Genomic DNA, 25867 nt, shown 5'->3' on the forward strand with positions numbered 1-25867 from the left:
GATCTGCTAGATCTTATAGCCATTCCAATTATTTCCCCTTATGGTGTGGAATTCTTTTTTCTACAGGTGATTTAATATGTGTTGCAATGCTCATTCTACTCATCTCTATTTTCTGCAAAGTTTTCAGCTGACTCTGCTCTGGCATGGTCTCTGGATATTTTAGAACATCAATAGGGATGAATTATCAGTAGTTTACTTGTGTTTTTTGAGTTTGGAAAGATAAGAATTTCAGTAGTCACCATTATTTTATGGAAACTCAGACTTCTGGTTTTTTCTTTTAATATATTGTTCTGACTCATGGAAATGGAAGAAAGCGGATGAAGTGAAACAAAAAGTAACTGTAGTCAGAACATATGATAATAAATGGAGAGGTCTAGTTTTAGATAACAGGTAAAAAGAAGGGAAAAAAAGTTTTTTATTTAGAAAGTTTGGATTTGAGGATTAACGAGATGGTGAAGTCCCACAAAATGCACTGACAATATGAGATACTAGTTGTTATGCTATCCAGAATATCTGGCAAATGATTCTATCTGCCTCTACTCCTGTCTACGCAGTTAGAGAATGAGGAATTTAAACCACATTTAAAAAAAAAAAAACCTTCATCCATTTTTACAATATGCCTCAGATAGAGTTTCATGCTAAAGTACTTAGAATAATATACTATTTAATTATCACAACTACATGTAATTATTATTACTTATTTGCAGATGAAAAAATTATTGCTCGAACAGGTTAGATTTTAAATATGATAGCCATGGTTATATAGCTAATAAATGACAAAGCGATTATTCAAAATTATGTCTAAATACCATGATATATTTTTTAAGTATAACTTAATCAGTTAGCAAACAAATAAATGCTTTGCTTCACACAAGTCATAAAGAATAGTAAAATAAGTAAGTCTGAATTTACAACTTCATAGTATCAAACTTCTGATCAAAATTGGAAATGTATTTTGCGAAGCAAATCATAGCATCTTGACATTTCAGGGTCTGTCTATAGTATTCTTTTAACCCAATCAAGGCATTTTAGAATGGGTTTCACCACAGGAAATGGATTAGTTTATTAGGTGATCCAATCTAAGCAATTTCTATTTTACGATAAAAGAAAACACTGTGATTTTCTTAATTTAAGTGAATATTGACTTCTACTACAGTGAAGATCAAGATTTATTATCTCAAATGATAGTCAACAGACTGGCTGACAACTGTTGACTTGGGAGAAATCACAGCAGGCCACTGAACCTGAAGAAAGATCTTCTATGTCTTGCACAGCAGGATAAGACCAAACTTATATCAAGATGAGAGGCCTTGCTAGAAACAAGGGCCATTAAAATTCACCTTTTCATTTATTTGGTTTGTTATGTTTCTAAAATATTTTAGCACCTTTAAAACTAAATTAATTGTAGCATTAGAGAATTAGGAAAGAAAATAGCTGTAATGATACACAAGTCTCAATTTTTCAGTAAAAATGTTTCATCAGTCATTCAAAATATCCTTGCTTACTATTGATAACAGTTTAATAATGATAAACCCAATTACTAAAAATGTAAAATTTACTTATCCATCTTTATAGTATTCAATTACTAATATATATCATAAAGTTACAGGGACACCTCAGAGATATTGTGGGTTCAGTTCCAGACCACTGCAATAAAGTGAGTCACATGAATTTTTTTATTTCCCAGTGTGTATAAAAGTTATGTTTATGGAAGGAAGGCCAAGATGGTGGAATAGTCAGATGCTTTGTGTCATCCCTCTTACAACAAAGACCCCCAAAACAAGTGAATTGGATATATACGATAATAGAGGAATCCTAAGCATCAACGACAAAGCTGAAGAATTGGACTGAGTAACAGGTGGAAGGACAGAAAATTCAAAAACAGCAAGGGGATTTACAGATCACCGGACTGCTGCCGTCCTGCTAGCTGAATCTACACAGTGAGGACATATTGAGGCAAACAGCAGAATTCCAAGTCAAAACCCATCCTATCTGGGGCAGCTAAGCAGCATCAATACTGCATGCACCTCCAGAACCAAATAGGAGTGACACCAGACCAGAGAAATTTAAGTGCAAGCTCCCAAATCACCAGGCGCACCACAGCCCCTCCTCCACAAGAGTTCCATGGGTCAAAGAGCACTCCTTTCCCCTCATCCATCACCCTCCTTACTCTGACACCAGTTTGGGTGGCATTTAACACCACCACACCCCTAAGCCAGGACTCGCGGTCAGGTCAAGAGATGCCCACTCCTTCGTTCAACCACTGGTTAGGGGATCCAAGAACTTGCAGTGTCCTTCACCCCACTGGTTGCCCCCACCAGTAACTTGCTGGCTGACCCTGCAGGGCATGCCCTTATTAGGACAAAACAGCAGGGCCCCGAGTTGAAGCCTGTTTTCACCTGCAATAGCCAAGAGGAAGCTGCAGGTCTCTGGTATTGGACACTACCCACCCACTAAGAAGGGGCTTCAACCATCCACACTGGAGGTCTGAAGTCCAGTAATACCACTCACTCCATCTAGCTGATCATGGGGGGGTGGGCGCTGAGAACCAGTGGCACCCACCCGTTCTTTCCAGCCAATGGCATCAGGAACCCAAAGACTGGCTGCATTAACCCACCAACTATGCACTCTAGTGGACAAGAGCTCGTCCTCTATCCGGGCACCAAGGCGGGGCTGACAGCCCCTGTCTTGTCCCTCACATTGCTCCCTACTGCAATGAGAGAGCTGTGCCTGCTCCAAACGCCCCCACACACCTCTGCCCACCCAGGACTGTTATAGTTGTTGTTGTTAGGTTCCGTCGAGTCAGTTCCGACTCAAAGTGACCCTATGCACAACAGAACGAAACACTGCCCGGTCCTGCACCATCCTTACAATTGTTGTTATGCTTGAGGTCATTGTTGCAGCCACTGTGTCAATCCACCTCACTGAGGGTCTTCCACTTTTCCGCTGACCCTGTACTCTGCCAAGCATGATATCCTTTTCCAGGGACTGATCCCTCCTGACAACATGTCCAAAGTATGTAAGACGCAGTCTCGCCATCCTTGCTTCTAAGGAGCATTCTGGTTCTACTTCCAAGACAGATTTGTTTGTTCTTTAGGCGATCCAACACCACAATTCAAAGCTTCAATTCTTCTTTGGTCTTCCTTATTCATTGTCCAGCTTTCACATGCATATAATGCAAATGAAAATACCATGGCTTAGGTCAGGCGCATCTTAGTCTTCAAAGTGACATCTTTGGTTTTCAACACTTTAAAGAGGTCCTTTGTAGCAGATTTACCCAATGCAATGTGTCGTTTGGTTTCTTGACTGTAGGTAAGAGTTTCTGTACCACACACTCAGTGACCAATGATCTGGGCACCTGTGCCCCTGACCAACCGCAAGATGCAGAGCACATGTACAAAATCCAATCCAACAACCAAGGAGAACACCCCCTGCACCCACGGCCAGGTGACCAGCAAGGCAGATTCATCACTTCACTAAAAGCACTGCCTACATCCTCAGCATCACTGCAAGGCTCACACACCTACTAGCTGCTCCACCTACCTAGGGACAGGAGGTGAAAGCTTCAGCATGGCCAGATTAATGACCACAGTAGCATGCATGCCCAGCCTACTTGGGCATATCAAAACAAAACAAAACAAAAATCCAGGATGCAGCAACATACAATAAATAAATAAGTATAATAACTTCTTGATGACTCAGAGACAACAGTCAATATCAAATCACATAAAGAAAGAGGACGAGATAGCTCCAGCAAGAGACGAAAATAAAGAACTAGAAAAACTTCTGGAGGAAGATAAGGCAATGGAATTACCTGATAAAGAATTCAAAAGATTAATATACAGAGCTCTCCAAGAGATCAAGAAGATGATCACGAGGGCAGAGCCAACATGGCAGTATAGACAGAAGCAGCATGCCATCCCTCTGCAGCAAAGATCCAAATAACTAAGTAAAACAGATTAAAACATGAATCTTAGAACCCTAAGCATCAAATGAAAGGCTAAAGAACTAGATCAATCACTGATTGGAAGAAGAAACTGACAGAGAGCAAGGAGAATTATGGAGTGAAGGTCTCTTGCCAGCTAATTTGGCACAGCTTCACCATTTTGGCACACATCCATCAATAAACCTGGACAGGGAGTACAGGAAGGCAGCTTCATGGAGCTCCTAACAGGAGGCAGAGCACCCTGTAACCACTGAAACACACATTTCCACCCCTAACCCTTCTGCCCTGTACAATGCCTGTGCTGCTTCCCAACAAGGCACAATAGTTCAGCTGGAGAGATGTTGGCTTACTGCCGTCTCAGGTCCACCCTGCCTCCACCCATCAGCTCCCTCATTGCCATGTTGATTTTTTTGCTTTTGTTTCTCTCTCTTCTTTCATTTCATCTTCCCACATAGCTCAGTACATTATATCCAATCCCTTCCAACTGGCTCTTGGGTCTAACCCACCCCCGTTGGCTGGCTCCTTCAATGACATTTTATTTTTCTCTTTCTCCTTTCTTTTCCCTTCCTCCCTAGCCCCATGTGCTGCCTTCACCCAGTCCTCACAGGCTGCACCAAGCCACCCGGCAAAAAACATACCAGCTTGCCACCACCTGGTTCCACCAGCCCCAATGGGCAGTTATTTAAGCATCATTTTTTTTCTCTTCTTCTCACTCTCTGTTTTTCTTCTTTTTCTTTTTCCTGCCCACCTGGCCCTGTGTGCTTTCTCTTCCTTTTCTCAACAGGTGGTGCCACACTGCTTGGCTAGAAAACCACAGGCATAGGGCCATCCCAGTTCTTCCCTGCCCCAACCCATGACATGTTGCTGTTTTTTCTTTGCTTTTGTTTCTCTCTCCTCTGTTTTTCCTTTCTTCCTCCCACCTAGCTCCGCACATCACATCCCTTAACTTCCAACTGGCCCTAGCATCTGCCCAGCCCCCACAGGCTGGCTGCTGCAGAACATTTTTTTTCTCTTTCCCTTTTCTTCATTTTCTTTCTGCCTCTCACCTAGCCCTGTGTGCTGCCACTTGCCCTTTCTGACAGGCCATGCTGTGCCACTAGGCAAGAGAGCCACTGGCTCACCACCTCCACAAGTCCGCCCCACTGGCCAGCTCCCTCAGGGCTATTTTTCTCTTTTCTTTTCTTTCTCCCGCCCACCTAGCCCCATATGCTACCTCTACCCCTTCCCAACAAGCTGCACCATGTCAACTGGGAAGAGAGACACCAGCTTTCTACCACCTGGGTTCCACCTCCACACCAATGGCTGGATCCCTCAGTGCCATATATTTTTTTCTCTTCTCTCTCTTTCCCTTCCTTCCGTTTCTTTCTCCCACACACCCAGCTCCATGCATCACCTCCACTTTCTTGATGGGAAGTGCCACACCACTCGGGTAGAAAGCCACTAGCACACAGCCTCACTGGGTCTGCCCCAACCTCACCCACCAGCTCCTGCCATGCCAGCATTTTTTCTTTTCTTTTCTTTGTTTCTCTTTCTTCTTTTTCTGTTTTCCTCTCTGTATGCCACCTCCACCCTGTTCTAACAGGCCATACCCCACTGCCTCAGCTACAGAGCCACCGGTCCACAACCACCTCAGTTGTACCCCACCACCACACTCCGGCAGCTGCTGTGCTGCCATTTTTTTTTTTTTTTTTGCTTTTGTTTCTCTTTTATTTCTTTTAATTCTCCCTTCCCACCTATTTCTGCACATCACATCCCCTCCCTTCCAATAGCCTTTGGGCATACCTTTCCCCCCTCACTGGCCCCATGGCACTTCCAGTTGTCCTTTCTTTCACTCTCCCTCTCTTCCTTTCCCTTCTCCCTCAGACCTAGCTTTGTACTCCACCTCCCCATCTTTCTCTCCAGCCCCCAGGTCTGCCCAGCCCCACCTATCCTTTTTTTAATATTTGTCTTTTCTTTGTCCTCCTCCTCACCTAGGCTTCTTCACCACCCCCCCTCCCCCGGCCCCCAATGTGTCACTGAAGCTAGAGCACCCCTGGTCTCTGGCCAGCCACCATGCCAAGCTCACACTGTCCCCCTTCCACCACTTTCCAGCTGCTGAACAGTGGAAAGTGTGCCAGCACCATTCCCTATCCAACATGCCCACCTACATAGCATGGCTCTGAGAAAGCTCCCACACCACTGGACCAACATCAGGAGACAGGCCACTCCCACACAGTCTGCCCTCAGCCACCTTGCCAAACCAGTGTACACCACAGCAAACTCACACTGCCTGTGGCTGGCCTGCCAACCCAGGCAAGGAGGTAAAAACTGTCAGACCCACATATGAGGAAGCAGCAAAACACAACTGGCCCACCTGCCATGGCATGTCAAAAAAAGAAAGAAAAAAAGAAAGCAGAAAAAGCAAATTAAGAAAAAAAAAGAATTCAATCAATAAATATGGAAAATAATACCTTAATGTCTTGGAGAGAGCAGACAATATCAAAACATATTAAAAGAGCAGGACAAGATGGCTCCAGCAAATGGCCAAAATAAATAATCAGATGACCTTCTGGTAGAAGAAAAGACAGTGAAGCTAGCTGATATGGAATTCAAAAGATTAATATTTATTACTCCCCAAGAGGTAAGGAAAGAGATAAGGGAAACAGACAAAAAAAAAGAAAACATAACCAAAATCAAGGAAAACAGAAAAAACTGTAGAAGAATTCAGGGAAATAATACAAGAACAAAGCATCAAAATAAATAAAAAAATTAGAAATCATACAAAAGTAGCAACTAGAAATCCAAAAGATAATCAACAAAATTCCAGAAATTGAAAACTCAATAGAGAGTTTCAGGAGCAAATTGGAAACAATGGAAGACAGAATCAGAGACACTGATGACAAATCCAAGGATGCCACTTTGTTTGAGGAAGAATCAGAGAAAAGAATGAAGAAAAACTAAGAATTATGTGAGACACAATCAAGAATAAAAATTTGCTTGTGATTTGAGTTCCAGAACATGGGGAGAAAATGGAAAATGCAGAGATTGTTGAAGATTTGCTGGCAGAAATTGTCCAAAATACCATGAGAGGCAAAAGCAGCTCATCCAAGAAGCTCAATGAACCACCTGTAGAATAGACCCCAAAACAAAGTCATCAAGGCATATCATAATCACACCTGCTAAAACCAAACACAAAGAAATAATCCTGAGAGCAGCATGAGAAAAATGAAAAGTCACTTACAAAAGGGAAAAAATAAGACTAAACTCTGATTACTGAGCAGAAACTATGCAAGCAAGAAGGCAGTGGAATGACATATATAAAACCTTGAAAGAAAAAAAATGACTAACCAAGAATGATATATGCTACAAAACTCTTTCTAAAATACGATGGTGAAATTAGGGCATTTCCAGATAAACAGAAATTAAAAGAATTTTTAAACCAATCCAAATGTACATGAAATATTAAAGGGAGTAGTCAGGTTAGAGAAAAAACAACATCAGACAACAACCAGAGTCTAGGTCTCAGGACAGCTTCAGTCAGATATTAACCTAGGTAAAGAACACTCAATAATAAAACAAAACTAAAAGACTTAAACAGGGAAACAAAGATGTCAATCTGTAAATGATGACAAAGTCAAAACAACAAAAGGGAGAATAAATGGTATAGGTATAGAACTTTCAAATGGAGAGGTAGTCAAGGTGATAACAAGCAATAAAAGAATGGCTCAAATTTAGGAAGATAAGGGTAACAAACACACTCGTGAGAATAAAAAAGAAGAAAAACAAAGATTCAGTAAACAAAAAAATCTACCATAGCTGATGAAAAGAAAAGAAAATCCACAAAAAATGGGACTCAGCACAAAAGAGTAAGGGGAACAAAGAAAATGTCAGCACCACAAAAAAGAAAAACCAGAAAAAAATGACAGCAATTAACTCATACCTATTTTTTTAATCAATAATCACACTGAATGTAAATGGTTTAAATGAGCTCATAAAGAGATAAAAAGTGGCAGAAATGGATTAAAAAAAAAAAACAATATGCTGTCTAAGAGAGACATATTTAGACACAGACATAAATTTATCAAAAATCAAAGGATGAAAAAAATATAGCAAGCAACTGGTAACAAAAAAAAGGCATGACTGGCAATACTAATCTCAGATAAAATAGGCTTTAAGGCAAAATTAAAAATAAAAGACAAGGAAGGACATTATATATTGATAGAGGGAAAATCCACCGTCTTAATAAATAAAAACATCATCTTAGTAAATATCTACACACCCAACGACAAGGCCCCGAAATACATAAAACAAACTTTAACAACACTGAAAAGAGAAATAGGCAGTTCAATAGTAATAGTAGGAGACTTCAACACACCACTCTCAGTAAAGAGCAAAACATCTAGAAAGAAACTCAAGAGATTTACAGAAGATCTAAAGGCTAAAATCAAACAACCGGACCTCATGGACATATACAGAACACTCCACCAATAGCAGCAAAGTACACATTCTTCTCCAATGCACATGGGACGTTGTCCAGAATAGACCACATTTTAGGCCACAAAGCAATACTCAATAAAATCCAAAATATTAAAGTAATACAAAGCATTCTGTCTAATCACAATGCCATGATAATAGAAATCAATGACAGGAATGGCAAGGATACAAAATCAAATACATGGAAACACAATAACACCTTGTTTAGAAACAGCTGGATGATAGAAGAAATCAAACAGGGAATAAAAACATCTGTAGAATCAAAAGAGAATAAAAACACATCATACCAAAACCTTAGGTAGAGCTCAGAAGTACATTTATAGCAATAAATGCACACATCAAAAAATAAAAATGGTCCAAAGTCAAAATGTTAGCACTACAACTCAAATGAAAAAAAAAAAAAGTAAAAGAAGCCCACACCCACAGTCACCAGAGGAAAGGAAATAAACATGAACAGGAATGTGTGAAATACAGAACAGAAAACAATAGAAAGAATCAACAAGACCAAAAGTTGTTTCTTTGAAAAGATCAACAAAATTGACAAACCACTGGTCAAATTCACAATAGAAAAACAGAAGAGGAGGCAAATAACCAAAACAAGGAATGAGATAGGGAACATTACAACAGACCCAGCTGAAATAAAAAGGATCTTAACAGAATACTATGAAAAATTCCACTAAAAATTTTCAGAAACTAAAGGAAATGGACAAATATCTAGAAACATACTACCTACCTAAACTAATACAAACTGAGAGAAAAAATTTGAACAGACCCGTTACAAGAAAGGAGCCCTGATGGTACAGTGGTTAAGAGCTCAGGTTGCTAATCAAAAGGTGGGCAGTTTGCATCCACCAGCCTCTCCTTGGAAACACTATAGGGCAGTTCTACTCTGTCCCATAGGGTTGCTATGACTCAGAATCGACAATGACAGTGGGTTTGTTTTTCATTGTTGTTGTTTTTTATAAAAAGAGAAGAGATTGAAGAGGCAATAACAAAAAAAAAGTTTAGTCTGGATGGTTTCACTGGAGAATTCTATCAAACGTTCAGAGAAGAGCTCACACTAACACCACTCAAACTATTTCAGAGCATAGAAAAGGGAGGAATACTCCCAAATTCATTCTATGAGGCCACCTTGAGCCTTATACCAAAGCAGGGCAAAGACACTACAAAAAAAGAAAATTACAGACCAACATCTCTCATGACTATAGATGCAAAAATTCTTAATAAAATTCTAACCAATAGAATTCAGCATCATATCAAAAAATTAATAAACCAAGACCAAGTGGAATTCATATCATATATGTAAGGATGGTTCAACATTAGAAAATCAATCAAGGTAATCCACCACATATATAAAACAAAAGGAAAAGAATCACATGATCATCTCAATCAACACAGAAAATGCATATGATAAAGTCCAACACTCATTCATGATAAAAACTCAGCAAAATAGGAATAGAGAGAAATTCCTCAACACGATAAATGGCATCTATATAAAAAAAAAAAATTTTTTTAATACAAAGCCAAAAGCTAACATGATTCCCTCGAAAACGGAAACCAGACAAGGATGCCCTTTATCACCACTCCTCTTTAACATTTTGTTGGGAGTCCTAGGTAGAGCAATAAGGCAAGAAAAGAGATAAAGGACATTAAAATTGGAAAGGACAAAGTGAAAATATTCTTATTTGCAGATGATGTTATACTAAACATACAGAACTCCAAAGATTCCACACACACACACACGAAAAAAACCTGGAGCTAATGGAAAGATCCTGTAGATTAGCAGAGTACAAAACCAACATGCAAAAATCAGCTGGATTCCTAAAAACAACAGAGAATTTCAAAAAGGAAGTCAAGAAAGCAATACCATTTATAATTACCCTTAAAAAAATAAAATGCTTAGGAATAAATCTGATCAGGGACTTAAAAGGCCTATACAAAGAAAATTATAAAACACAAGTGCAAGAAACCAAAAGAGATCTATATAAAAAGAAAAACATACCATGCTCATGAATAGGAAGAATAAATGTTATGAAAATGTCAGTTCTACTCAAAGCAATCTGCAGATATAATGGAATCCTGATCCAAATACCAATAGCATTCTTTAACAAAATGGATAAACTAATCATTAACTTTATATGGAAAACAAAGAGACCTTAGATAAGTAAAGCATTATTGAAAATGAAGAACAAAGTAGGAAGCTTCACACTACCTGATCTCAAAACTTACTGTACAGCTATGCTAGTCAAAACAGCCTGGTACTAGTACAATGAGAGACACATAGACCAGTGGAAAAGAATTGGGAGCCCAGATGCAAATCCATTCACCTGATCTTTGACAAGGCCAAAATTTAATTAAATGGAAAAAAAAAAAGACAGTCCCTTTAACAAATGGCACTGGCAAAACTTGAGGTTCATCTGTGAAAAAATGAAACAGGCCCCATACCTCACATCATGCATAAAAACTAACTCGAATGAAAGACCTAAAGAAAAAAATTGTAAAGATAAAGATCATGGAAAAATAAGGCAACAGAAGGGGCCCTAACAACTGCATAAATAGTATACACACCAAAACTAACTACAACACATCTGACAAGTTTCTAACCTCTAAAATCTAAATATTTTACATTTCAACAACAAAAAAGCAAATAATCCAGTTAAAAAATGAGTAAAGGGTATGAACAGACACTACAACATTCGAGTGGCTAATGTTTGTGATCATTAAAATTAGCCATTAGAAAAAAATGCAAACCAAAACTACATTGAGATACAATCTCATCCCAATATTACTGGCACTAATCAAAACAAAACAAAACAGAAAATAACAAGTGTTAGGTTGCAGAGAGTCAGGAACTTTTATGCACTGCTGGTGGAATTGTAAAATGGTGCAGTCACTTTTGAAAACGATACGGTTCTTCCTTAAAAAGCTAGAAATAGATATACCACATGATCCAGCAATCCCACTCCTAGGAATATAACCTCGAGAAACAAGAGCCATCACATGAACAGGCATATGTGTACCCATGTTCACTGCAGCATTATTCATAATAGCAAAAAGATGGAAACAACCAAAGTGCCCATCAACAGATGAATGAATAAACAAATTGTGCTACATACACACAATGAAATACTACACAACAATTAAGAACAATGAAGAATCTGCAAAACATCTCACAACCTGGATGAATCTGGAGGGCATTATGCTGAGTGAAATAAGTCAATCACAGAAGAACAAATACTGTTTGACCACTATAATAAAAACTCAAGAAAAGGTATACACAGAGAAAGAAACAATCCTTGATGATTAAGAGGGAGGAGAGGATTGAAGAAGGAAAATCATTAACTAGATAGTAGATAAGTGTTACCTTTGGTGAAGGGAAAGGCAGTGTACAATATAGGGGAAGTCAGAACAACTTGACCAAGGCAAAATCATTGAAGCTTCATAGACACATCAAAACACCCTGAGGAACTGAGTTACTGGGGTTGTGGGCTGAGGACCATGGTCACCACAGTAATCTATGTCAATTGACGTAACATATTTCTAGGTCAATTGGCATAACATAGTTCATAAAGAAAATTTTCTACATCGCACCTTGGTGAATAGCATCTGGGTTCTTAAAAGCATGTGAGCAGCCACCTAAGATACATCTACTGGTCCTATACCATCTGGAGCAAAGGAGAATGAAGGAAACCAAAGATGCAAGGAAAATATTAGTTTGAAGGACTAAAAGACATTAAGTACAACACCATCCACCAGCCTGAACCCAGAAGAATTAGATGGTGCCCGGTGACCACCACCAACCTCTCTGAAAGGAATCACAGCAGAGGGCCTTGGAGAGCAGGAAAAAAATATAGGACAAAATTCAAATTCTCAAAAAAAGACCAGATTTACTGATCTGACAGAGGCTAGAAGAACCCACAAGACTATGGCCCCCAGACATTGTTTTAACTCAGAACTGAAGCTACTCATGAAGTTAACCCTTCTGCCAAAGATTAGACAGGTTTAAAAATAAACAATAGCACACGTGAGGAATGTGCTTCTAAGTTCAATCATGTATAAGAGACTAAAAGGACAACAGCTGCCCAAAATCAATGACAAGAAGGCAGGAAGGCACAGGAATAAGGGTGGATGGAAATGGGATATCGGGGAGTGGAATGGGAGAGCGCTAACACATCACATGGACTGCAACTAATGTCAAAAAACATTTTGTGTATAAATTGTTTAAAGAGAAACTCATTTGCTCTGTAAATTTTCACCTAAAGCAAAATTAAAAATAACAATAATAGTATTAATTTAAGAAAAGCTCAGGTAAAACACAGGCCAAACCAAGGAAAACACAGGCAAAGCAATAAAAATTCAGGAAAACAATACAATAACAAAATTTCAGAATAAACAATCTGGTAGAAATTATAAAAAACAGCAACTGGATACCCAAAAGTTTAACAATAAAATTTCAGAATTAGGCAACTCAGTAGAAGGTCATAGGAACAGAGTTGAGACGATGGAAGTCAGAATCAGTGAGACTGAATATAAATCCCTTGACACCAATTTGTTTGAGAAAAATCAGAAAAAAACCCAAAGAAAATCAAGAAAGCCTAAGAACTGTGTGAGATACTAGCAAAAGAAAAAAACCTATGAGTGATTGGAGTTCTAGAATGAGGGTGGAAGCGGGGGTGGGTAATAACAGAAAATACAGACAGAATTGTCAAAGATTTGCTGGCAGAAAAATTCCCAAATATCATGAAAGATAAGCAGATATCTATCCAACAAGCTTGATGAACTCCATACAGAGCAGACACCAAAGAAAGTCACCAAGACATATCATAATCAAACTTGCTAAAACAAAAGAAAAAGAAAGAATCCTGAAAGCAGCTAAGGATTAAAAAAAAAAAAAAAGCCACATACAAAGGAGAACGAATAAGATTAAACTCTGATTACTCAGGAGAAACTATGCAGGCAGGAAGGCAATGGGATGACATATGTAAAGCCTTGGAAAAAAAAAAAAAAAAAACCCACTGCCAAAAGCCTTGAAGGGAAAAAAAATGCCAGCCAAGAATTTTACGTTCAGAAAATTTGTCTCTTACATATGACAATGAAATTTCCAGATATACAGAAATTAAGGGAATATGTAAAAACTGTGCTAAAATATAAGAAATATTAAAGAAATACTCCAGTTAGAGAACTAGAAACATCATCCATCTATGAGCAGTTGATACGTGACAGTAGGCTAAAGCCCTTTAAATAGGAGAAAGAAAGTCTCTTTAATAAATGGTGCTGGCATAAATACACATTCATCTTTAAAAATAAAGAAACAAGATCCATATCTCATACCACACACAAAAACTAACTCAAAATGAATCAAAGACATAAGTAAGAAATCTAAAGCAATAAAGATCATGGAAGAAAAAATAGGGGCCACTCTAGGGCCCTAATACATGACATAAATAGTATACAAACTATATCTAACAATGCACAAACACCAGAAGAGAAAATAGATAAGTGAGAGCTCCTAAAAATTAAAAACTTATGCTCATTAAAACACTTCACCAAAAGAGTAGGAGAACCTACAGACTGGGAAAAAATTTTTGGCTACAACACATCTGACAAATTTCTAATCTCTAAAATCTATGAAATACTTCAACACCTCAATAACAGATAAATAATCCAATTAAAAAAATGGCAAAGGATATGAATAGGCACTTCGACAAAGAAGACATTCAGGTGACAGACACAAGAAAAAGCTCAAGATCATTAGCCACTGGGTTGTGGTTGTTAGGTGCCATCAAGCCAGTTGTGACCCATAGTACCCCTAATGGACAGAGTAGAACTGCCCTATAGGGTTTCCAAGGAGGGGCTGGTGGATTTGAACTGCTGACCTCTTTGTTAACAGCTGAGGTCTTAACCACTACACCATGAGGGCTCGTGATTAGCCATTAGAGAAATGCAAATCAAAACTAAAATGAAATACCATCTGACCCAGACAAGGCCGACACTATTCAAAAAAAAAAAAAAAAAAAAACAGAAAATAGCAAATTTTAGAGAGGTTGCAAGGAGATTGGAACTCTCATGCACTGCTAGTAGGAATGTAAAATTGTTCCACCACTTCAGAAAATGATATGCTACTTCCTTAAATGTTAGAAATAGATATAATCACATGATCTAGCAATCCCACTCCTGGGAATGTACCCTAGAGTGCATATCCATGTTCATTGCAGTATTACTCACAATAGCAAAGAGATGGAAACAACCTAAATGCCCATCAACAGATGAATGGATAAACAAATTATATACGTATGAACAATGATGAATCCACGAAACATCTTGCAACATGGATGAATCTGGCAGGCATTATGCTGAGTGAAATATGTCAGTCACAGTAGGACAAATACTGTATGAGACATCTGTTATAAGAACTCAAGAAAATATTTATGCACTGAAGAAAACATTCTTTGGTGGTGATGAGGGTGAGGGGAAGGGAAATAACTAACTAGAGAGTAGACAAGTATCAACTTTGGTGAAGGAAGAATCAACACACAATATAGAAGAAGCCAACACAACTTGGCCAAAGCAAAGGCTTAGAAGTTTCCTAGACATGTCAAAACACCTTGAGGGACCAAGTTGCTGGGGCAGGGGCTAGAAACCATAGTCTCAGGAAACATCAAGGTCAATTGGCATAACATATTTAAAAAGGAAAAGTTCTATATCCCACCTTGATGAGTAGCATCTGAGCTCTTAAAAGCTTGCAAACGGCCATCTAAGATATATCTATTAGTCACATGTCATCCAAAGCAAAGCGGAATGAAGAAATCCAAAGACACAAGGAAAATATTTGTCCAAAGGACTAAAGGACCACATGAACCAGAGCCTCCATCAGCCTAAGCCCAGAAGAACTAGATGGTGCCTGGCTACCACCACCAACTACTCTGACAGGGATCACAACAGAGAGTCCTGGACAGAGCAGGAGAAAAACATAGAACAAAATTAAAATTAAAAAAAGACCAGTCTTACTGGTCTGACAGAGACTGGAGGAACCTCCAAAACAGCCCCAGACAACCTGCTGACTCAGAACTGAAACCACTCCCAAAGTCCACTTTTCAGACAGGATTACATAGGCCTATGAAACAAACAATAACACTGTGAGGAACGCTGCTTCTTAGTTCAATGAAATATACGAGACCAAATCAGCAACTCTTGCCCCAAAGCAACACAAGAAGCCAGGAAGAGACAGGAACTGGAGGAATGGACACAGGGAGCATGGAGTGGAAAGACGGAGAGTGCTGTCATATTGTGGGGATTGCGACCAATGTCATAAAACAATATGTGTATAAATTTTTGAATGAGAAATTAACTTGAGCTGTAAACTTTCACCTAAGCACAATAAAATTATAAAAATGAATAAAATAAAACAAGACTTACTTTTACACTATACTGGGGTCCATTAAGTGTGCAGTAGCATTGTGTCTTAAAAAACAATGTATGTGGCTTATGCTTTATTGCTAAATAATGCTAACCATCATATGAGCCTTCAGCAAATTGTAATCTTTTTACTGGTTAATAGTTTTGCTTCAACATTGATGCTGCTGACTAATCAAGGTGGTGGGTGATGAAAGTTGGAGTGGCTGTGGCAATTTCTTAAAATAAGACAACAGTGAAGCTTGCTGCATTGATTAACTCTTCCTTTCACGAAAGTTTTCTCTGTAGTATGTGATGCTGTTTGGTAGAACTTCTTTCAAAATTGGAGTCAATCCTCTCAAACCTGGCCAATGCTTTATCAACTAAATTTATGTAATGTTCTAAATATTTTGTTGTCATTTCAACAATGTTCACAGCATCTTCACCAGTAGATTCCATCTCAAGAAACCATTTTCTTTGCTCACCCATAAGAAGCAACTCCTCATCCATTAAAGTTTTGTTATAAGATTACAGCAATTCAGTGACATCTTTAGCCTTTGCTTCTAATTCTAGTTCTCTTGCTATTTCCACTACATCTACAATTACCTCTTCCACTGAATTCTAGAACCTCTCAAAGTCATTCATAAGGTTTGAAATCAACTTCTTCCAAACTCATGTTAATGTTGTTATTTTGCCCTTCTCCCATGAATCATGAATGTTCTTTATGGCATCTAGAATGGTGGTTACTTTCCAGAAGGTTTTCAATTTACTTTGCCCAAACCTATCAGAAGAATCAGTATCTATGGCAACTATAACCTTACAAAATGTATTTCTTAAATATGACTTCAAAGTTGAAATTATTCCTTGATCCATGGGCTGCAAAATGGATATTGTGTTAGAAGGGATGAAAACAACACTAATCTCCTTGTACATCTCCATCAGAACTCTTGGGTGACCAGGTGCATTGTCCATGAGCAATAATATTTTGAAAGGAATCTTTTTTTCTGAGCAGTAGGCCTAACAGTGGGCTTAAAATACTCAGTAAAACATGTTGTAAACAGATGTGCTGTCATTTAGGCTTGTTGTTCCATTTATAGAGCACAGGTAGAGTAGATATAGCATAATTTTTAAGGGCCCTAGGATTTTCAGAGTGGTAAATGGGTATTGGCTTCAACTTAAAGTCATCAGCTGCATTAGGCCCTAACAAGAGAGTCAGCCTGTTCTTTGGAGCTTTGAAGCCTGGCACTGACTTCTCCTCTCTAGCTATGAAAGTCCTAGATGGCATCTTTTCCTGGTATAAGGGTGTTTCATCTACATTGAAAATCTGTTGGTTAGTGTAGCCACTTTCATCAATTATCTTAGCTAGACCTCCTGTATAATTTACTGCCGCTTCTACATCAGCACTTGCTGCTTCACCTTGCACTTTTATGTTAGGGAGATAGCTTCTTTTCTTAAACCTCACTGGCCAACATCTGCTAGCTTCAAACTTTTCTTCTATAACTTCCTCACCTCTTACAGCCTTCAGAGAATTGAAGAGAATTAGGGCCTTGCTCTGGATTAGGCTTTGGCTTAAGAGAATGTTGTGACTGGTTTTGATCCAGAGGACTAAAACTTTGTCTATATCAGCAATAAGGCTGTTTCGCTTTCTTATCAGATATGTGTTCACTGGAGTAGCACTTTTAATTCAAGAACTTTTCCTTTGTATTCACAACTTGGCTAACTCTTTGGCACAAGAAGCTTAGCCTTTGGCGTATCTCAGCTTTCGACATGCCTTCTTCACTAAGCTTAATCATTTCTAGCTTTTGATTTGAAGCGAGAGATGTGCAACTTTTCCTTTCATTGGAACACTTACAGGCCATTGAAAGGTTATTAATTGGCCTAATTTCAATATTGTCGCATCTCAGAGAAAAAGGAGGCCCGAGGTGTGGGTGTGAGATGGGAGAATTGCCGATAGGTGGAACAGTCAGAACATACACAACATATATTAAGTTTGTTATCTTATATGGGAACAGTTTGTGGCACCCCAAAACAATTACAATAGTAACAGCAGAGTTCACTGATCACAGATCACCACAACAAATATAATAATAATGAAAAAGTTTGAAATATTTAGAGAATTACCAAAATGTGATACAGAGACATGAAGTGAGCACATACTGTTGGAAAAATGGTGCAGATAGATTTGCTCCAAGCAAAGTTGCCTCAAACCTTCGATTTGTAAAAAAAAAAAAAAAAAAAATGAAACGTCTGTGAAGTTCAATAATGCAAAGCACAATAAAATGAGGTATGCCTGTACATTAATATATTTGATAAAAAGTTACCGAAAATCTTAACAGTTATTTTAATATGGCATCTTAAAAGCCCAGGTAATAATTTATTTGTATTTTATTCCAAAATGCTTCTGGATACAAATATGTGGTAAAAATCTATAAAACTTTTCTTGTCTGACAATCTATGCACATAACCCTGACACAAATTAGACAAAACAAACCCCAATGGGGTGGACTGAAAATGCACTCAGCATCCTATTTTCACTCTCATTAAGGTAGACACAGCATTCCTACTCCTGAAGGAAGTCAAAGGGACAATCCAAAATATTCTAGGCAATAATCCAAAGACCAGTGACAAAACACATGAAATAGATAGGTAAGTAAACAGAAGAAGAAAAATTTGAATTCAATGAAAATTGAGGCATAAGAAATCACTTACGGTGAGAATGTGGAAACTGCCACTGTTCCAGAGACTGTAGCCAGAAGAGCTCAGTGAAAACAAACTTATTGACAACAGTGAGGAAAATGGTCGTGAAAAAAATAGTGAAGAGGTCCCAGAAAAAGTAATGCTACAAAAACTTCACATTAAAGAAACTTTCAAAGATACTTCATAACATGAGAAGTTCAAAGGTCAAAATGTGGGAAACAGATCTAAACTTAGAAAGGAGATTGACAATCTATCAAGGTATTAAAAAAGTGGCACTTCACATTGCAAACTGTGTGAGAAGAGGTAACCATTACTCAAATACTTTTTTTTAATGATTTTTATTGCGCTTTAAGTGAAAGTTTACAAGTAAAGTCAGTCTGTCACATATAAGCTTATATATATCTTACTCCATACTCCCACTTACTCTCCCCCTAATGAGTCAGCCCGCTCCCTCCTTCCAGTGTCTCCTTTCCTGACACTTTTGCCAGTTTTTAACCCTCTCTACCCTCCCATCTCCCCTCCAGACAGGAAATGCCAACACAGTCTCAAGTGTCCACCTGATACAAGTAGCTCACTCTTCAGCAGCATCTCTCTCCAACCCATGGACCAGTCCCTTCCATGTCTGATGAGTTGTCTTCGGGAATGGTTCCTGTCCTGGGTCAACAGAAGTTTTGGGGACCATGACTGCCGGGATTCTTCTAGTCTCAGTCAGACCATTAAGTCTGATCTTTTTATGAGAATTTGGGATCTACATCCCACTGTTCTCCTGCTCCCTCAGGGGTTCTCTGTTGTGCTCCCTGTCAGGGCAGTCATCGGTTGTGGCTGGGCACCATCTACTTCTTCTGGTGTCGGGATGATGTAAGTCTCTGGTTCATGTGGCCCTTTCTGTCTCTTGGGCTCATAGTTATCGTGTGACCTTGGTGTTCTTCATTCTCCTTTGATCCAGGTGAGATGAGACCAACTGATGCATCTTAGATGGCCGCTTGTGAGCATTTATGACCCCAGACGCCACACTTCAAAGTGGGATGCAGAATGTTTTCATAATAGTACTATTTTGCCAATTGACTTAGAAGTCCCCTTAAGCCATAGTCCCCAAACCCCCGCCCTTGCTCCGCTGACCTTCGAAACATTCAGTTTATCCCAGAAACTTCTTTGCTTTTGGGCCAGTCCAGTTGAGCTGACCTTCTGTGTATTGAGTATTGTCCTTCCCTTCACCTAAAGTAGTTCCTACCTAAAAACTAATCAGTAAATAATCCTCTCCCACCCTCCCTCCCCCCTCGTAACCACAAAACTATGTGTTCTTCTCAGCTTATACTATTTCTCAAGGTCTTATAATAGTGGTCTTATAAAATATTTGTCCTTTTGCCTCTGACTAATTTCACTCAGCATAATGCCTTCCAGGTTCCTCCATGTTATGGAATGTGTCAGAGATTCGTCACTGTTCTTTATCGATGCATAGTATTCCATTGTGTGAATATACCATAATTTATTTAACCATTCATTTATTGATGGACACCTTGGTTGCTTCCAGTTTTTTCCTAGTGTAAACAGAGCTGCAATAAACATGGGTATGCATGTATCTGTTTGTGTAAAGGCTCTTATTTCTCTAGGGTATATTCCGAGGAGCGGGATTTCTGCATTGTATGGTAGTTCTATTTCTAACTTTTTTTTTAATTAATTTTTATTAAGCTTCAAGTGAACATTTACCATTCCAGTCAGTCTGTCACATGTAAGTTTACATACATCTTACTCCCTTCTCCCACTTGCTCTCCCCCTATTGAGTCAGCCCTTTCAGTCTCTCCTTTTGTGACAATTTTGCCATCTTCCCTCTCTCTCTATCTTCCCATCCCCCCTCCAGTCAAGAGTTGCCAACACACTCTCCAGTGTCCACCTGATTTAATTAGCTCACTCTTCATCAGCATCTCTCCCCCCCCCCCCCCCCCCCGCTGACCAGTCCTTTTCATGCCTGATGATTTGTCTTCGGGGATGGTTCCTGTCCTGTGCCATCAGAAGGTCTGGGGAGCATTGCCTCCGGGATTCCTGTAGTCGCAGTCATACCATTAAGTATGGTCTTTTTATGAGAATTTGGGGTCTGTATCCCATTGGTCTCCTGCTCCCTCAGGAGTTGTCTGTTGTGCTCCCTGACAGGGCAGACATCGATTGTGGCCGGGCACCAACTAGTTCTTCTGGTCTCAGGATGATGTAGGTCTCTGGTTCATGTGGCCCTTTCTGTCTCTTGGGTTCTTAGTTGTCCTGTGACCTTGGTGTTCTTCCTTTGCCTTTGCTCCAGGTGGGTTGAGACCAATTGATGCACCTTAGATGGCCGCTTGTTGGCATTTAGGACCCCAGACACCACATTTCAAAGTGGGATGCAGAATGTTTTCATAATAGAATTATTTTGCCAATTGACTTAGAAGTCCCCCCAAACCAGGTTCCCCAGACCCCAGCCCCTGTTCCGCTGACCTTTGAAGCTTTCATTTTATCCTGGAAACCTCTTTGCTTTTAATCCAGTCCAATTAGGCTGACCTTCCTTGTATTGAGTGTTGTCTTTCCTTTCACCCAAAGCACTTCTTATCTACTGATTGATCAATAAAAAACCCTCTCCCTCCCTCCCTCCCTCCCTCCCTCCCTCCCCCCTTTGTAACCACAAAAGTATGTGTTCTTCTTTGTTTTTTCTATTTCTCAAGACTTATAATAGTGGTCTTATACAATATTTGTCCTTTTGCCTCTGACTCATTTCGCTCAGCATAATGCCTTCCAGATTCCTCCATGTTATGAAATGTTTCAGAGATTCGTCACTGTTCTTTATCGATGCGTAGTATTCCATTGTGTGAATATACCACAATTTATTTACCCATTCATCCGTTGATGGACATCTTGGTTGCTTCCAGCTTTTTGCTATTGTAAACAGAGCTGCAATAAACATGGGTGTGCATATATCTGTTTGTGTGAAGGCTCTTGTATCTCTAGGGTATATTCCGAGGAGTGGGATTTCTGGGTTGTATGGTAGTTCTATTTCTAACTGTTTAAGATAACACCAGATGGATTTCCAAAGTGGTTGTACCATTTTACAATCCCACCAGCAGTGTATGAGAGTTCCAATCTCTCCACAGCCTCTCCAACATTTATTATTTTGTGTTTTTTGGATTAATGCCAGTCTAGTTGGTGTGAGATGGAATCTCATCGTAGTTTTAATTTGCATTTCTCTAATGGCTAATGATCGGGAGCATTTTCTCATGTGTCTGTTGGCTGCCTGAATATCTTCTTTAGTGAAATGTGTGTTCATCTCCTTTGCCCGCTTCTTGATTGGGTTGTTTGTCTTTTTGCGGTTGAGTTTTGACAGAATCATGTAGATTTTAGAGATCAGGCGCTGGTCTGAGATGTCATAGCTGAATATTCTTTCCGAGTCTGTAGGTGGTCTTTTTACTCTTTGGGCGAAGTCTTTAGATGAGCACAGGTGTTTGATTTTTAGGAGCTCCCAGTTATCTGGTTTCTCTTCATCATTTTTGGTAATGTTTTGTATTCTGTTTATGCCCTGTATTAGGGTTCCTAGGGTTGTCCCTATTTTTTCTTCCATGATCTTTATCGTTTTAGTCTTTATGTTTAGGTCTTTGATTCACTTGGAGTTAGTTTTTGTGCATGGTGTGAGGTATGGGTCCTTTTTCATTCTTTTGCAAATGAATATCCAGGTATGCCAGCACCATTTGTTAAAAAGACTATCATTTCCCCAATTGACTGACACTGGTCCTTTGTCAAATGTCAGCTGCTCATACGTGGATGGATTTATATCTGGGTTCTCAATTCTGTTCCATTGGTCTATGTGCCTGTTGTTGTACCAGTACCAGGCTGTTTTGACTACTATAGCTGTATAATAGGTTCTAAAATCAGGTAGAGTAAGGCCTCCCACTTTCTTCTTCTTTTTCAGTAATGCTTTGCTTATCCGGGGGTTCTTTCCCTTCCATATGAAATTAGTGATTTGTTTCTCTATCCCCTTAAAATATGACATTGGTATGTGGATTGGAAGTGCGTTATATGTATAGATGGCTTTTGGAGGAATAGACATTTTTACTATGTTAAGTCTTCCTATCCATGAGCAGGGTATTGTTTTTCCACTTAAGTATGTCCTTTTGAATTTCTTGTAGCAGAGTTTTATAGTTTTCTTTGTATAGGTCTTTTACATCCTTGGTAAGATTTATTCCTAAGTATTTTATCTTCTTGGGGGCTACTGTAAATGGTATTGATTTGGTTATTTCCTCTTCGGTGTTCTTTTTGTTGATGTAGAGGAATCCAAGTGATTTTTGCATGTTTATTTTATAACCTGAGACTCTTCCAAACTCTTCTATTAGTTTCAGTAGTTTTCTGGAGGATTCCTTAGGGTTTTCCATGTATATGATCATGTCATCTGCAAATAGTGATAACTTTCCTTCCTCCTTGCCAATCTGGATACCTTTATTTCTTTGTCTAGCCTAATTGCCCTGGCTAGGACTTCAAGCACGATGTTGAATAAGAGCGGTGATAAAGGGCATCCTTGTCTGGTTCCCGTTCTCAAGGGAAATGCTTTCAGGTTCTCTCCATTTAGAGTGATATTGGCTGTTGGCTTTGCATAGATGCCCTTTATTATGTTGAGGAATTTTCCTTCAATTCCTATTTTGGTAAGAGTTTTTATCATAAATGGGTGTTGGACTTTGTCAAATGCCTTTTCTGCATCTATTGATAAGATCATGTGGTTTTTATCTTTTGTTTTATTTATGTGATGGATTACATTAATGGTTTTTCTGATATTAAACCAGCCTTGCATACCTGGTATAAATCCCACTTGATCAGGGTGAATTATTTTTCGATGTGTTGTTGGATTCTATTGGCTAGAATTTTGTTGAGGATTTTTGCATCTATGTTCAAGAGGGATAGAGGTCTATAATTTTCTTTTTTTGTAATGTCTTTACCTGGTTTTGGTATCAGGGGGATGGTGGCTTCATAGAATGAGTTGAGTAGTATTCCGTCTTTTTCTATGCTTTGAAATACCTTCAGTAGTAGTGGTGTTAAGTCTTCTCTGAAGGTTTGGTAGAACTCTGCAGTGAAGCCGTCTGGGCCAGTACTTTTTTTTGTTGGAAGTTTTTTGATTACCGTTTCAATCTCTTTTTTTGTTATGGGTCTATTTATTTGTTCTACTTCTGAATGTGTCAGTTTAGGTAGGTAGTATTATTCCAAGAATTTATCCATTTCTTCTAGGTTTTCAAATTTGTTAGAGTACAATTTTTCGTAGTAATCTGAAATGATTCTTTTAATTTCATTTGGCTCTGTTGTGATGTGGTCCTTCTCGTTTCTTTTTCGGGTTATTTGCTTCCTTTCCTGTTTTTCTTTAGTCAGTCTAGCCAATGGTTTATCAATTTTGTTAACTTTTTCAAAGAACCAGCTTTTGGCTTTGTTAATTCTTTCAATTGTTTTTCCGTTCTCTAATTCATTTAGTTCGGCTCTAATTTTTATTATTTGTTTTCTTCTGGTGCCTGATGCGTTCTTTTGTTGTTCACTTTCTATTTGTTCAAGTTGTAGGGACAGTTCTCTGATTTTGGCTCTTTCTTCTTTTTGTATGTGTGCATTTATCGATATAAATTGGTCTCTGAGCACTGCTTTTGCTGTGTCCCAGAGGTTTTGATAGGAAGTATTTCATTCTCGTTGCTTTCTAAGAATTTCCTTATTCCCTCCTTGATGTCTTCTATAACCCAGTCTTTTTTCAGGAGGGTATTGTTCATTTTCCAAGTATTTGATTTCTTTTCCCTAGTTTTTCTGTTATTCATTTCTAGCTTCATTGCCTTGTGGTCTGAGAAGATGCTTTGTAATATTTTGATGTTTTGGATTCTGCAAAGATTTGTTTTATTACCTAATATGTGGTCTATTCTAGAGAATGTTCCATGTGCGCTAGAAAAAAAAAGTATACTTTGCAGCAGTTGGGTGGAGAGTTCTGTATAAGTCAGTGAGGTCAAGTTGGTTGATTGTTGTAAGTAGGTCTTCCGCGTCTCTGTTGAGCTTCTTACTGGATGTCCTGTCCTCTCCGAAAGTGGTGTGTAGAAGTCCCCTACTATAAATGTGGAGGTGTCTATCTCACTTTTCAATTCTGTTAAAATTTGATTTATGTATCTTGCAGCCCTGTCATTGGGTGCATAAATATTAAATATGGTTATGTCTTCCTGATCAATTGTCCCTTTTATCATTATATAGTGTCCTTCTTTATCCTTTGTGGTGGATTTAAGTCTAAAGTCTATTTTGTCAGAAATTAATATTGCTACTCCTCTTCTTTTTTGCTTATTGTTTGCTTGATATATTTTTTTCCATCCTTTGAGTTTTAGTTTGTTTGTGTCTCTAAGTCTAAGGTGTGTCTCTTGTAGGCAGCATATAGATGGATCGTGTTTCTTTATCCAGTCCGTGATTCTCTGTCTCTTTATTGGTGCATTTAGTCCATTTACATTCAGCATAATTATAGATAAATAAGTTTTTAGTGCTGTCATTTTGATGCCTTTTCATGTGAGTTGTTGGCCATTTCATTTTTCCACATACTTTTTTGTGCTGAGACGTTTTTCTTTGTAGATTGTGAGATCCTCATTTTCATAATGTTTAACTTTATGTTATTTGAGTCGTTACATTTTTCTTGGCTTTTTTCTTGAGTTATGGAATTGATATTCCTTTTTTTGGTTACCTTATTATTTACCCCTATTTTTCTAAGTAAAAACCTAACTTGTATCATTCTATATCACCTTGTATCACTCTCCATCTGGCAGTTCAATGCCTCCTATATTTAGTCCCTCTTTTTGATTATTGTGATCGTTTATCTACTGATTTCCATGATTTCCTGTTATGTGTATTATTTTGTTTATTTATTTATCTTTTAGAATTAATCTTAATTTGTTTGTTTTTGTGATTTCCCTATTTGAGTTGCATTGATATCAGGACGTTCTGTTTTGTGACCTTGTATTGTGCTGGTACCTGATATTATTGGTCATCCGGCCAATCTGCTTTAGCATTTCTTGCAGTCTTGGTTTAGTTTTTGCAAATTCTCTAAACTTGTGTTTATCTCTAAATATCTTAATTTCGCCTTCATATTTCAGAGAGAGTTGTGCTGGATATATGATCCTTGGTTGGCAGTTTTTCTCCTTCAGTGCTCTGTATACGTCGTCCCATTCCCTTCTTGCCTGCATGGTTTCTGCTGAGTAGTCTGAACTTATTCTTATTGATTCACCCTTGAAGGAAACCTTTCTTTTGTCCCTGGCTGCTTTTAAAATTTTCTGTTTGTCTTTGGTTTTGGCAAGTTTGATGATAATATGTCTTGGTGTTTTTCTTTTTGGATCAATCTTAAATGGGGTTCGA

This window comes from Loxodonta africana, chromosome 23, assembly GCF_030014295.1.
Source record: "Loxodonta africana isolate mLoxAfr1 chromosome 23, mLoxAfr1.hap2, whole genome shotgun sequence".
NCBI lineage: Eukaryota > Metazoa > Chordata > Mammalia > Proboscidea > Elephantidae > Loxodonta > Loxodonta africana.